Below are 15,797 nucleotides of genomic sequence, written 5' to 3'. Positions count from 1 at the left end.
AGTATTCTTTTTAATTCATTTCTTAAGCGAAATCAGCAACTATGATGGAATAAGCCTAAAATATTCACAGGCAGTTAGGGTTTAGGATAAGATAGATGACCACCAGACCACCGAGAAATCAACGCCAGGGAGGCTGCGTGATGTGGGCCTCGAACTACGAGAATCAGACAATGGAATGGCGAGTAAAACTGTGTGAAAATCATGCAGCAAACTACAACAACGACTCAGTACCAGTTACGAGGAACACGACTCGTTAAAGATGAAGAGATAAACAGGGGAATAATCCCTGCTGTGAGATGGATGGCGCTACAATGGGTACCTCGCAAGAGTTCTTCTCTCGACGCCCTCAGTCATTAATTTTATCGAATGTGTGAGCAGAGCCTCGGTCATAAGCCTAGTGTAATCTTACAAGTTGGTTTCTCCACCCTGAGAGATGGCGCTACAATTCTAGCGCTACTTGTAAGAGATACTGTCTAACCTCGTTCTTTCATCGTAACATATGAATTTTGAAAGACCGAAAATAATTTCAATACGAAAATATACGGCCTAGATAAACTTTTCTTGCAACAAGTTTTTTGTAAAAAAAGTAAATTATAAGTAGAAAATATCAATAAAGGAAATGCTTATTTTTTCCCTATTAATTGTATTGTTCTATTTCTTAGAGCACATTTTTAAATTGCTTGTTTTTCTAACCTTCACATGGACCCTGACTGAGATGCGATGTTATTTAGACCTGATGGCTGAGTAACGCTCTTTTTATGATCTGATAATTGGAAGGCGCTATTTTTTAATAATCGAGGACTACGTATCGCAAATTGTGATCCCCCGAATACTGAGTATTGTATTTACATATATGACTCCTAATACTACGAAAACGCTTGTATTTTAAAGTCCTGACCCTGGGTATCGTTGGCTTGATGCCCCGAACAACACCTAAAATACTTCTATTGCTCAAGTTTCTTGCCGTTTTGTTAAGTTTTCAGATGCTACTTCCTGTCATTTAGGTATGTGGACGTGGCTTTTTCCGAAGTCGGCCACAAATGGCGATTACTAGTTTCCGAAGTCACATGATCTTCGTTAATTAACAACCAACAAATAATGTTGGAGTGTAAGTAACGACTGGACAACTGGTCCTTGAGTGGATGACCAAATACCCATTCATATTTTGATCAAATTTTAGTAAATGCTCCGTCAATTTAATATGAGAAGTGCCTGAATTTGGCCTCGAGGTTTCATTGATATGCTAGCCGTGATGCAGCTGTAACCGTGTGATGATTTCTGCCTATCAGCTCTTTATGAAGAAGGTGTAAAAATTATTTTATTTTTGTCATTTATTTTCTCTCTTAAATAAATTCATTGCTTACAAACACAATTTTAAAATTGATGTGGCAGCAAATAATTTGGCGTGCATTGCCCTTTTATTTATATTGATCGATCGGCATTCGTAAATCATGTGCACACTGCACAGTGCAGCCTGTAAACATCATACAATAATAAGTCAAGACCTACACTTACCACGGAACTTTCCACTCCTGAAACAACTTCTTAAGTTCAGGACCCTCATTAAATTCTCCGTTTGAGACTATGGGAGAAATTTCGCTGGCCTCGGATTGGTGGAATATATGCTGTTAAAAAGTCATCTCAGGCCTTTTTAGCCTCGAGTCATTCTAGGCCTGTGGAGAAGTTTCAATTTTCTAAATTACATAATTTTGGCTTTAAGAATTTTGGCAGAATATAATTAAGAACTGCCTTAAGGATTTAAAATTTTGCACTTCTATCGATAACGCATTCTAAAATTGAACATAGAACTGAATTATCAGTCTGAGTCTACAGAGGAACATGAATGACTAAACAAAGAAGAAGATGAGTAGGCTCTCAAAAGAAAGTTTCACAGCGCCATATTGGTTAGGTGTTCTGAGTGCGTTGGACGCTGGGCGCATTGGCGGGCAATTTTTCACCACACCAAAATCGAATAGAAAAGAAAAGCAAAGACTATGAAGGAAGATCCGAATGCTGCTGCTAGTATTGATGCCTACGAAAGAGATTTTTAAATGAAAATGTCAGTCGTAGGCGCTCGTGCCCGCACAATTGTACATTTATTACAGAAGAATCAGCAGAACATTAATTGAAGATAATCCAGGAATTTTAATCGTGTAGAGATTCGTGAAAAAACATTGCGAAAATCTTTTCAACCAAAGAATTTTTCGTGTTTTTTAAAACAAAGAAGGAGGTTCTTTGTAAAATATGTTTTTTAACGAGATAAAATTTAGCAATCTTTACTTTCGATGAAGTTTGTATAAATCTATTTACATATACTGATGAGAATGTGTGAAAGACTACAATATAAAAATAACCACATTATTTGACTTCGCACTAATTCCGGGTCATCGCTCCATGCGTTAATGTTAGCTTTACATTTTTATATTACTGTCCCACGCCCATGCAAGGAAAAGGTGACCGTCAGTAAACTTCCTTTGTCTTGATCCAAGCATGGACCCTGAACTGTCAAGTGCGTCAGAAGCCGAAAAATGAGATACGAAAAGAATAACATTTCAGACAACGTACCTAGGAATGGCTCTAATAAATTCAGAGCTATCCAAACGAGAAAGATCAGAACCAACGTATATTTAAAAAGAATTTATTGCAGCGGTGAAGATTCGCCATTGCCACTTGATTTTTAAACAGAAGAAATGTCCGTTATGCATGCGAACAGGATTATATTTCGGGGTGTTTGCTTTGAGTTCTATTTAAAGCTTCAATGCGCTACAAGTGACAGGCGTCGAAACATTACAGATGCAAATCTGTCAGGAGAGTGCCGGTTATGGAATGAATGTGCACCTGAAGAAGAATCGTCAATTTTTGCTTTCTAATGGCAAGCTTCAACTGGTGCTTTCTCCAAGGCTTTTTCAAAACTTAAGGCCTATACCAAAGTTTTCCGTTGTCATGGCTGACAGTTTGGACCAAGGGGCTGGTATGAAAGTATAGGGGAGATGCGTTGTGGACCCACGAAGCCTCAGCCATGAGCTTGTGCAGAACTTTCCCTCCACAGGGCAGACAATAATGTGCACGGGGAGGTTAATGGAGCACCTCTCAGCTAAAAACTCCTGACTAATTAGAAGAACATGACGTGCAACTTTGCCGTTGCACCGCACCCGTGTGTGCAGCTAGTGCATTGCACCGCATGATTCGCTGCGTCCATGCAGATCAGAACATGAGGAACAGATGTTGAACTTTTAATCTTCAAGTTTGTTGTGGGCGTCAAGCAAAATAATTATTAGCATTGACTTCTGGAAGCATGCAAAACGCTCTGCCTAGGCATGTAACAATGAAATACATAGCAGGCACCATTTGGACAATCAACCGAAAGTGGCACCGAAACAAATTGTCGCAATTTTTCCTCTTTCAAAATGGCCTCGAGAGACGGGAGTAGCCTCGCTCTTTCACTTTTAAAACTGATACATCAGGTCCGGGAAGGAGCCTCTATTGATATGAGAACACCACGCACATAATCACTTTCTTTCCTTCACTTTCTAAGCGGGAACTTCAATTGTGATGTCTTTACTTTAACTTTGCTCCTGCCGATTAAAAGCGCCACATTCTATTCTCCCAACTTTCTGATCGACGGATTCTCAGAGGAAGGTTTCGACCAAAATATTCTGTGAACACGACAGCTAAGAATGTGGCATGTGCTACTAGAAAATAAAATGGCTTGCATAAACTTTGTCTCAAACATTTAATTGCTTTTCTGTTTGTACTAGTTTTTGTGCACTAACACAACGAGTTGTTTTAATTCTGATAATAAAAGGTTATAAACTTCTAAAAGTGTTACTGATCCCTGTAGAAAAATCCACCTGAATCGAATTAGAAATTTTAATTATTTCTCTATTTATCAAGTCATAAAATCATTGATTCAGGGATTGGTATTTTAGAAATTATGAACCTAACGTACGGTATCATTTTTGCTTACCGAAGGCTCTAAGTCATAAGTCATTTGCTCAGTATCCATCGAATTCGCTTGGAAGATATACTCTATGTTAAATATATTATATTATGACCCCTCATTAAATGTTAACTTGCATTGTTTAGTTAATCAAATCTTGTGCATTATTTTACCACGTTTTTCTTGACTTCGTTTCGTGTCTGTCTGTCATCAAAAAATCAAACCTTAATTTAGATCACTTCTAAACATCCTAGTAAGTTGAAATTTGGCATGCATGCTTATGCTGCCTAACAATTCAAGATTTGATCATCAGAAATAAGAATAAAAAAATATTTTTTTAAATAAAAAAACGCTAAAAATACACGGTTTGGAATTGAGTTTTTCTCGAACATCCACACTTGCCAACCCTGGAAATTGATTTGAATTGCTAAAATTGCTAACTAAAAAGCAGAAAATAAATATATATATATATAAAATATTAAAAAAAACACGTTTTTCTGGTTTTTACAAAAGTAAAAATAGTGAAATAAAACAAATAAAAAAATTTTTAAAAACCATGTTTTCTTAACGGACAAAAAAGAAAAACATTTGCTCTTGCATAACATTACATAACATTTGACATACCTTTAATGTTATGTAAGAGTAAATGTTTTTCTTTTTTGTCCGTTAAGAAAACGTGGTTTTTAAAAGTTTTTTTATTAACATTAAAGTTATGTAAAAGTTTATGTATTGTTATGTAAGAGTAAATGTTTTTCTTTTTTGTCCGTTAAGAAAACGTGGTTTTTAAAAGTTTTTTTATTTGTTTTTTAAAGATATTTGTTCTTGATTTGAACTAGATAAAACACATACTGAAACGACATGACTCATCAAATTATAACTCAAAGCCTTTTTTCCGTCTACTGTGAGTATATCAAAATAAATGACATCGACACCATTCTGAGCTGCCCAGTAGGAAAAATTAAGAATGCATCAATACACATGAGAATTTCAGGAAAAAATTCTGAAGTTATATTGAAGCGAGTGCTACGGGAATGTATAGCAGAATGTCCAGAAGCTTATAATATTCTTGTCCGTGTAGCGAATCCATCGTCAGTTTCATTAATTTTCTTCACAAACTAGTTCAGAGCTTCTGAGCCTGTTAGTCCTTGTGTAGAGATTAACACTCCTTTTGATTTATTTGGTGGCTTATACCCGTCATTTCTGGAAGTGATAACGGGACGAAAAATAAATTGCCGCTTTAATTGGCCTCTAGAACAAGAGACCTAAAAAATAAGGTAGTCTGGATGTAGGAGCAATTAGTTATCTTGCTTAGACATTGCAGCTCGATTGGCTAGGTGCAGCTTGGGGAAGCGAAGGTAAAAAAGTTGAAGCTGCATAAGGCCGCGCGCTAAGCTGATGGCATTTAACTAAGCCACTTAGGCTAGCCTGATCGATATTCATGTCGATATTCATGCGTAATGCTTAAAAAAATTGACGAATTACCTTTTGAGTCATAGAGGGATTATTCATATTGAGCTCTTCTTATACTCCCGGCATTTAAAACGCTTTAAATAGGAAGTCCCATATGAATAGTTGGAATGAGTCGGAGAGCGGAAAAAAATCAGATGCTGATGAACTCTTTACCTTTCTTTTAAATTAAATTTTTTTCCGGCAATTGAACAATAAATTCGATAAATAATAAACACTCGAAAATGTTTGTGCAATGGTTTCACAGGTACAATTAAATGAAAAAACTCGGAACGATGGCCTAATTTATTTTACTTTTGAGAGCGCAAGTGAACGATTGAAGTTAATGTGCAAAGTTTTAATACTGACTGAACAACATTTATTTCAGCGTTGTTTGCTTTGATATCATTATATTTTGAAAAAATTCTTTCAAATTCAATCATGATATCTTAACACATTGAGCATAAGCTAGTTCTCGTACCTATAACGTGCAAATTACTAAGAATCAGTTATGTTTCTATTTTAGACGATGCAGAAGGAAATTATGATGATGTTAGGGCAAATAGACGGAACACGTCCAATCCGGGACCCTAGGGCGGGGTGACCTGCCTAGCGACGACTCGGAGACGGAGGACGGCGAAGGCGGCGCATCAGCGTGACCGGGGACTTGGAAGTCCCGAACTCATTATAAGGTCATAAGGTAAGGTAAGAAATAGGTTACAACAAATCTTTTTCCTATTTATTGACGTTACATGGGGATTCCAGCAATGAAAAATATTCATTATTAACGAGAATATGTCTTCCTCATTTCCGCAGTACACATCATCTTTCCTCAGAGCGTCGTCTAAAAACTGGGCTTCAAGCCAAATTAGTTGCGTCTCGGAGTAAAGTTTTTTGCGGCATAGCCGAGACAGCGTTTGTTGTTTTTATGCCTTGCCCGAGACCTTCAAATGCTTCCTTTTTTACTTGTAATTCGATCACGCAGCTTTCATTTTCCAACACAGAGCAGATGTTTCAGCTGCTTGATGACGCAAATATCATCGAAAATAAATGTAAACGGAGTGACCGAAAATATATGCATATTACTCACGAGCATAACCAAAGCTTTTTTATTTTAGGCGATATTCGGACCATTTTAGACCATCTAATTCCAATTGTCTCAGTGTTCATCCATCTTCTAAATACGATGGCAGTTCAATGCTCAAGTGACGTGACTGTCATTTCGCTTGCGCCTGAGATGAGTCGCTGGCCAAGCTAAAACTCTGACAATGGTGACTTCAACGAGGCTAAGGTAATGATCCTCACAGTCCAGCGTGCCTTACGGGTTTTCATTGGCGGTTAATGCGTTCATTCATTAGAAGAAAAGATTGCATTTCAAGCTCAAAAGCTGAATTCTTTATTTTTTCATGGATAAAGGGAAAGTTTAGGGCAAAATGCAAGTCATGGTTGCAAATGAAGGCTGTTAAGAAATGCTGTCCGGCTATGGCCGCATCCGCTGATAAGCTCCGGGCCGTACTTGCACTGTGCACAAGCTGCTGCGGTTGAAACGTGCAATTAGTCACACATTTGACGTATAAATGTAAAATAAACACGTGGAAGGCTTAGTCTAGCGCTGAGTATTTAATTTTGAATTTCCTTGTGTCAAATGGCTGCTAACCTGTAGATTTAACGAAGAAGTTTACGCGGTTGTTGTTTCAAAAGTTTAAACGAACTGAAACCTTCATTAGTTTTTATTCTTCAAATAAATGGTCTTCAATTGTAGGAAAACCCAAACTCGTTTCATCTAAAATTAAATAAAGAATGGAATGTTTTGGTTTGTTGTTGGTAACTGGGAGCGTGACAATCTGAATTCCGCTAAGAGAGTTAGAAAATATTTTAAATGAATAAAAATAAACTCCACGTTCAACTGCATTAATCACGATTGTCCCCCTTATTACTAGGGAATAATTATATCTAATTATGAGTTGTGTGACATCATTAAAATTATATTACCAAAATTATTTTTCTTGTCCTTAATTCTTCACATTTAAATATATTTCTGAATGAATGAAATTATGATGTAGCCTCAGGTGATCAACATCCTTCAGCATAAAATATCTCAATACAAGAACTATGTTTGAACTTGGGTTGCCAGATAGTATTTTTTCGGAGAAATTCCACGATTGTATTTGATGTGTATTTGATGGCTTGTCCGCATTTAATAAAAAAATTCTACAGAGAGTCCACTAATTTATTTGTCGTTTTACGCAACAAAATTGTGCACAAATAATGCGTCTAGTTATCTAAATTTGATAACAACCGAAAAGTAGCCAAAAGAATAAGGGTTTTAAGCCTTCACACCAAATTTCTATCACCTTATGCCGAGGTGTTTTTAATGTTATTTAAAAATAATAACACGCTACTTTGTCTTCTCAATTTCAACCATAAACTCGAAAATCGAGTGAAGTTTTTTAGGTTAAATGATAATTTCCATGACCATATGCCGTGCATGCGTACGAGAGATATCGCGCGCCGTGTTAGCTCTGATGAAACTCAGGCACAACATGGCCGCGATCTCTGAACAGCTGCTGCTCTCTTCACGCAGATGTCTCACACGTGTATTCCTGCGAACTGCGGACAAGAATTGATCGCGATAAATTCACTACCATGTATTAAGAGAAATGTCAAAAAATGTTTATTGATACGAGTATCGAGCAGTAAACTTCAATTTTTCAACATGTCGGAAGTTCTTCTCCCTTTCCAAGAGAAATATTATCAATAATCGTGCGGATTTTATAATTCGTACTTATCACATGTTAATCGTTGAATTAAATGAATATATTAAATAAATTAAATGAATATATTAAATGTTAAAAATGAATTAGATACATTCAAGTAGTCAGCACTGAAGCTCTGAATCATTTCCAGCAGAGCAATTTGTAATTTTTAAAATATTCACTTTGATCTAGAAGCGAATTCTTGAACGTCTATAAAATAGAACACGTTTGACCGTCGAAAGAAATATTACGCCTTTGTTGTTATAAGCATTTTGCCCTACACATGCACGAGAAGCTGGAGCTCAATAATAAATGGATGATTGCTCCTCTACGTGTTTAATTAAATAACGCCCTTACAAAACATATTTACATTTCCAATTTTTAGAGAAGTTTCCAAAGAACAAAATGCAGCAATATAACAACTTCGTATATTTCTTTGTATTGTTATATTGTAATATAACAACTTTGAATATTTCTACATCATCCTTCAGAGATGTGGAAATATTCGCCTTCATCGCCCTTATTTCGCCACATCACTCGCGTATTTAATTGAGCATTATTGCTTACACTAAATGAGCTTTAACTCGAACGGTCGTAAATACAAACTCCGTGTACAACACTCACTCGTGCGTGCACAAACTGTTTATACAAAATGCCAGGCTTCTCCACCTACAATGCTCCTCAGTCGCTGTAATCAAACACGATCGAGCACGCCCGAGTTTTCTCGATGCTCACATAGAAAGCCAGGTTGTGTAAGCAACCCAACCTTACTGAACAACTCTTATGAGACCAATATGGCATCGACGAGTCATTTGGGAGCCTCCAGTCCGACTCTATCCAAGCCTTTGAAAACTGTTGAAATTCAACTAGAGCCATAATTATGGTCATCATCATTAGGGTTGAAGATATCCTTTTTTTGCAAATTTATGTTACACTTATTGTACTTTTTCATTTCAAATTTTCTGTCATTCACACAATAGAAAGCTTTTGATGTTTAAAGAAAAGAATAATTCATGAAGATAGTTTCATCATGGAAGTTTTTTCGCCCTCGTGTATGAATAATTGATAATTCTACGACTTTACCCTTACATTCTGAAATTGTTAATTCTATTCTATTATTAAGAATTCTTTCTAAACTAGTGAGTATGTAACAATTTGAACATGCTCGTTATTTTATGAAGCTGCAGTTAAGAGTCCGCTCTTTTTTTTGTATCATTTATGGGGTAAAATTTAGGAATCGATTTGCCTTATCGGAAATCATTCCTTATCTACGCCGAAGTCAATAAATGGCAGAAAAAATTGTATTTTTTTGCAATAAGCAAGCTCATAATTTCAAATGTTTGAAATGGAAAGCTAATAGAAATTCGGGATAAATTAAAGTACGGTAAAAAATAAAAGTTTTCTTTGTTTAAATCCTGTTCCTTGCAATGGTGCCTGTAGTGTGTAGCCAAAATGTAAAAATCCTTTCTGGGAGTTGAGTAAACTTCCAGGTGCTTTCGTCTCTTTGATCCGGGCAGTGATCCTGCAGGACGGGAAAGAGCTCCTACCAACTTTCAGTCAACAGACCTTCTCTCCTGAAAACCGCGGTCCATCCGGGTCTCTGTGAACGACCCAGGTCTTTCACCCTCAGCCGCTCCTAGGTTCTTCGGTCAAACTCTTATTTCATTCCAGCATTTTTGTCATTGCATGTAATTTTCAAGGATTTAAGAATTGAATTCATGTATAAATAATTTAGTTAATTTTTTACACGTAAGAATTTTGAAAATTGACAAAATCACATTTATTCCCATAACTTTTTTTCCCATCCTACACAACCATCTCCTGCTTGTCAAATCAATTAAAATATACCCAGTTCTGTATGTTTATTATACTTCAGTATTAACACATCTCGATTTAAATTATAATTTGAAATTTTATGCTGAATATCATACAATACATTACTGCCCAAGTTTGTTCACTAGTTATCTTGTTACGGCAGTCACTCACTGCACCACAGCAGGTCTCGTTTACCCAGCAAGATGAATGCCTCCGCTCAACAAACTCTTAGTGAAATTTGGTGGAGGAAAACATGACTTCTTTGGACGAAAGATTTTCCTTGTGAGCACCGCGTTAATATTTACGAAGAAGGACTGGAGTTTCGTAATACGCGGAAACATTTATCATTATGTACTCAAAATGTCTCAATTTTATTATCGCACCAAGTGGAAAATTTTACTATTACTGTGAATTATGATGCCTTGAAATTTGAAAAAATTATGAACAGATTTTGTCATTAACATGAACGGACATCATGCGCATGCTCGCAAATCTCTAAAGCGGCTTTCCTTTTCGAGCCACTTGAAACTCAGCTAGCCTGCATAGCCAAAGGCTTTGTTGGATCCTATAAAAGGTCGATCAAATGGGCAAACAATTGAGTCAGGAGCGCCAAATGACGCACATCTAGAAAGTTAATGGAAAGAACGTGTAATGGCGCGACTCACTGAAAACCCAGATAGTCGATGGTCAACATACACGCTTTAGTTCTTTAAATTTCCACAAACTGTTGTACTGATTGATCGAATTATGGATGCACAACGGCCTACGTTTCCGTATTTTTAGATTTATCTAATCTAAATTTAAAGATAAAGAATACGATGTGTATTTTAAAAAACGTTTTCTGTGTTTTTTAATAAAAAAGAGACAACATTAATTAAACTATAAATTTAAAATAATTAAATTATTAATGATGGAACTCTTTGAGTAGTAATTGCAGACATTGCTAATTTCGTAGAGCTCCATAGCACAGACTGTTTCGTTACGGTCTTTTGATTGCTACCGGAACAAATTGAACACGAAAATTTTTGAGTGACTTGCATACTCGGCTCAGGCTTCTACTAGCCATTAGTTTGAGCAGAATTGCAGCTGTTTCGCTCATGAAATAGCAACATTATTTATAATGATCTCGAATTACGACCGAGTTAAAAATATTCAAGTAAACTTCAAAATTGAAATGATTTTGGAGAACTTTAAATATTTTTCAGTGAAAATTTACTTTCTTCATAAAATCAATAGGCGCTCAAAAATTGTAGATATCTTCCGCAATTCTGCAGAAAAATTTACTATGACAATCTTCAAATATTTAACTATGAAAATATCTAACTTCATGAAAAGTTTGACTGTAACCTTCAATTTTCTGTCAAAACCATTCATGAAAAAAAGTCATAACGAATAATTTTGGATTAAAAGCGACATACATCATAAATAGTCAACTTTCTCGGGGATTCAAACTTGACTCAGTTTTTTTGGGCGTTGAAATCACATGACAAAAGCCGCATTCAAGTAAAATTCCCCACCTGACAAAAGAAGCAAATCACGCACTTGGGCAGCAGTTCGCCAACAGCCGGATTAGGGCGCAGTTTTCTATGGCGAAGCACTTCAATCTTGGGTAATCCAAAGAGGAAAAATATGGTAACAACCACTCGTTTTGATCGGCTCGTATGAATGGAGGGCTTGTGCCACACACACACAATGTCGCCCAAGCTGAACAAGCGAGGCAGTTCCAAAATGCGGCTCGGTTGAGGTTGGCTGGAGACTCCAGGTGTTAAATGCGTGATGAATGTGTTTATTATGCATGATAGTGGCTGATTTGGGCCTAATCGAATTGCACTAAATAACTGAATTATGCAAATGAAAATTCCAATATAAAATTTTATGTGTAAATTAGTCAGATTCTTTAGTACCGAGTAATGTACTGAAAAGTACTTAAGTACCTACGTTAGATTATTTGAACTAACTAATGTCAACTAATAATGAATGAATTAGTAATACAATCCAATACATAATTGAAAAAAACGTATACAATTAAAACGTTAATCCTTAATTCTATGAATCGAGAGAGGAGAGATTGGATGACGGAATAAGTTCTGGAACGAACGAATATTATTATTTGGTTACATCATTGGTTTGGTTACTCCCATGCCATATAGCTTCCTGGTCATGTGGAACATCAAATATATCGCACGCATGCTGGAGGACAGAAATATAATTGTAGATTTCTATTTACTTTCCATGTTTAATTACAAGTAAAATGTTAGATATATTTTGTCATAATAAGCTAATTAATCAATCACACTCTGTCTCAATAGTAATTCTCATACTAATTTCAATTAGAAATGAGGTTCACTGCAGGTCGTTAATCAATATACAAGCACGGCCGCGTTTGACATACTTCGAGTTAAGTGGTAATACAAATTAAAACATGAAAAATAGACACAGACAAATTGAATACAGCTTCAGCGCCACATTTTCCATCTTAATGTATATTGAAGGCCTACCTCTAGTGTGAAAGAGAGAAGTAAAGGGATGCGACTTCTCCAGCCATCAATTTAAGGGTCGCAAGTTATCATGTATACGGAGTCGTGGGAGCGAGGTTTCTCCTAGGCAACTTGCCGAAGAAATTTTTGTGTTCCACCCACGTTTTCAGTGAGGATTTGTTTGCGTTTTCTCTCGTTGAGCCAAGAAAACGTGTTGGCAAATGGGATGGAAATCGCACCCCACTAAACTTTTAGCTGAAGATATGAACCAAAAGGCTGCGCGCAAACGTCGTTAAGTTGGTGAAATTGTGATCTAGATTATTATACAAATAACCAAATAAACTCCACATTCTTATTTAAAAATCAACGGAAGGACGATATTTTTGGGCTCAGAAGTTATCATTAAATAAGGTTACTCAATAGCAAATTTGTAATCAGAGCAGGAAGCCAATAATGCTACACAATTAAAGGAAATTCTAGGATTAATACAGAATTGATGCCTAATACTGACCGTCATGGCTACGAAAATTCATGTAATTTATATGCTCGCAGAAAGCAAAACTTAATTATTTTTTATTTTTTATCAGGTATGTAGTGTCTTTATGAAGGAGCGCAATCGATATTTATTCAATCGTAAAAGGTTGTTTTAGCTTTTTCAGTCATAACTCTGAAAATGTTCGCGCACTTATCTAATATCATATCTCATGTAATACTTATTTCAAATTAATTTGTATTTAGAATTATGATGATGTTTGAATAAAGGAACTTTAAATTTGTTCTTAATTTTTCTTCACTCATAAAAGTGTAAACAAAAATTTGAAGACAAGTTCCCCTTTTTCATTGCGAATGCATATATGCTTTCAGTTCATTTTCTTCACGATGAGCCGCATTGCTTTGAAAGAAAAAAATTACAACCTAAGGAACTATTTTAGACTACGTAGACTATTTTTCCGATTTCTCCTGCTGGTGGCAAATGCTATTGAAGATGGGAAATCTAATTCAAATTAACCGTGATTAGCATGGAAAAATATAACTACAGAAATGTGCGCTTTTCTGCAAGACATAATAGATTTTTTATGGCGCGCCACATGCAGGCAAGTCGGACGACTGCGTATGTAAGATAGCCAGATGGCTGGCAAATTATTGCTCGTGATACAGGAAACACTGTAATTTATGATTCAATAAATATTCACTGTAATTCAGTGAGGATAATTACTTTTCATGTATTAGTTGCGGAGCATAATGAAAAATATAATGAGTTAAATCTAGCTTATTTCTGGCTAGATTTATGCGTAGTTTCACCTAAAATGCATTGAGTACATGTTACAAATTGAATTGTTTGCTTGATGAAAATATAGCGTTATGCGTATTAGAAAATATATAAAGATTTTTTCTGATGTTATTATGGTATATATCAAAATTTCGACAAAATTCTTGTAATGCTGGAAGAAAAATGTTGACATCAAGAAACATGATGACATTTACCACATTTCCTCTGCTTACCCGATGAAACCAAAACTGCGGGATCGCATATCAGGTAAACTAGTGCCGAAATTACATTCTGTGTAGTGCGAGTCAAATAAACGAAGACGGTACCTCTTTAATCACAAAAAACTTATACCTAAAACATTACAGTAAAAAAGTATATAGTATAAAGTATACATTAAGAGTATACTTTATACTTTTAATGATACAAATTTAAATAAAATAAATAATATTTATATAATTTATTTATTTTCAAATGAACATATATGAAAGTCAGATGGCCATCATAGACATGAACCTTGCTATGATGGCAAGGCATCATGTCCCTACGTGCCAACATATCATATCTCGAGCTGCATCATATCTCTTACTGCCAACAAAGGCATTATAGGTTATTATGAAGGCTCGCGCATATCCTTGGGCACGACGCCCATAGGACAAACTCAATACAAAGTTTTGTCTGAGATGCAATAGGCCGAAAAGTCCTCACTCTAGTCTGCAGAATTTAAATAAGTTGGTTTTCATCGTCAGTCATTTATGTAATAGATCACTGGTAAAATCGTGGTATATTTCTCGGACAAGCCTATTTTTAGTTCAATTAGTTTCAGTTGCAATTATTTTGGAATTAATTTTAGTTGCAATTATTTCAATGATTAAATAATTCACTTGTCAAAGAGATGAATTATAAAGTAAAGTGGCCTTTACTTGTCATTCTTTTCCATGGTTTCGTTGAATGCAGTCGCAATGACGTCCGCTTTTACTTCTTGCTCCTAAATTGGCGGGCAAACAGCAGGAATCATCAGTTAATGAGGATGGATTGCTGCAGATCAAGCAATCAACACAAAACGACCCGACCATGACAAGGACGAAATTGTTCTTTGTCAGTGGAGTGCCTGGGCGTTAAAATAGCTAATACAAATATAAGTCTTTATGTCGCGGGTGGAAAAATTTTGAGTAAAAGATCACTTTGTTACATTCAGCATTGAAGAGATTTTCGTAACAAAATCCACACTGTGCAAATGGTTCGAACTCGTGTCTCTAGTGACAGAGACACGAGCCTAGTGACAGGGAGACGAGTCTAGTGACAGAGACACGAGTCTAGTGACAGGGAGACGAGTCTAGTGACAGAGACACGAGTCTAGTGACAGAGACACGAGTCTAGTGGCAGGGAGACGAGTCTAGTGACAGAGACACGAATCTAGTGACAGAGACACGAATCTAGTGACAGAGACACGAGTCTAGTGACAGGGAGACGAGTCTAGTGACAGAGACACGAATCTAGTGACAGAGACACAAATCTAGTGACAGAGACACGAGTCTAGTGACAGGGAGACGAGTCTAGTGACAGAGACACGAATCTAGTGACAGAGACACGAATCTAGTGACAGAGACACGAGTCTAGTGACAGGGAGACGAGTCTAGTGACAGAGACACGAATCTAGTGACAGAGACACGAGTCTAGTGACAGGGAGACGAGTCTAGTGACAGAGACACGAATCTAGTGACAGAGACACACGAATTTAATCAAAAATAAGATACTGATATAGAGCTTTACAAGCTCATCAATTGAAAGAAACCAATTCTTACAACCTCTAAATTGACGTATATCATGAAAATCTGCCATATTTGCAATGAGAGGTAAGAATTATCTTGTAGCAGCGTATTGAAGTTCATTGGGGAGCGTCTTGGTCAAAACAATACTTTTTATCTACCGACGGAACATTTTGAAACTTGGCACACATATGTAAAAGATAAATCTAAGACGTTTTTGTTCATGAAAATTGTTCTACAAAAAAATTAAAGAAATCGTGAAATTCACAGAAAACGGCAAAAAGGGGGGGATACTGTAAAGATCTATCTCCTAGGATTTTCAAGCTA

This window comes from Hyalella azteca, unplaced genomic scaffold (assembly GCF_000764305.2).
Source record: "Hyalella azteca isolate HAZT.00-mixed unplaced genomic scaffold, Hazt_2.0.2 contig15311, whole genome shotgun sequence".
Classification (NCBI taxonomy): Eukaryota; Metazoa; Arthropoda; class Malacostraca; order Amphipoda; family Hyalellidae; genus Hyalella; species Hyalella azteca.
Note: the sequence above shows the minus strand (reverse complement) of the source record.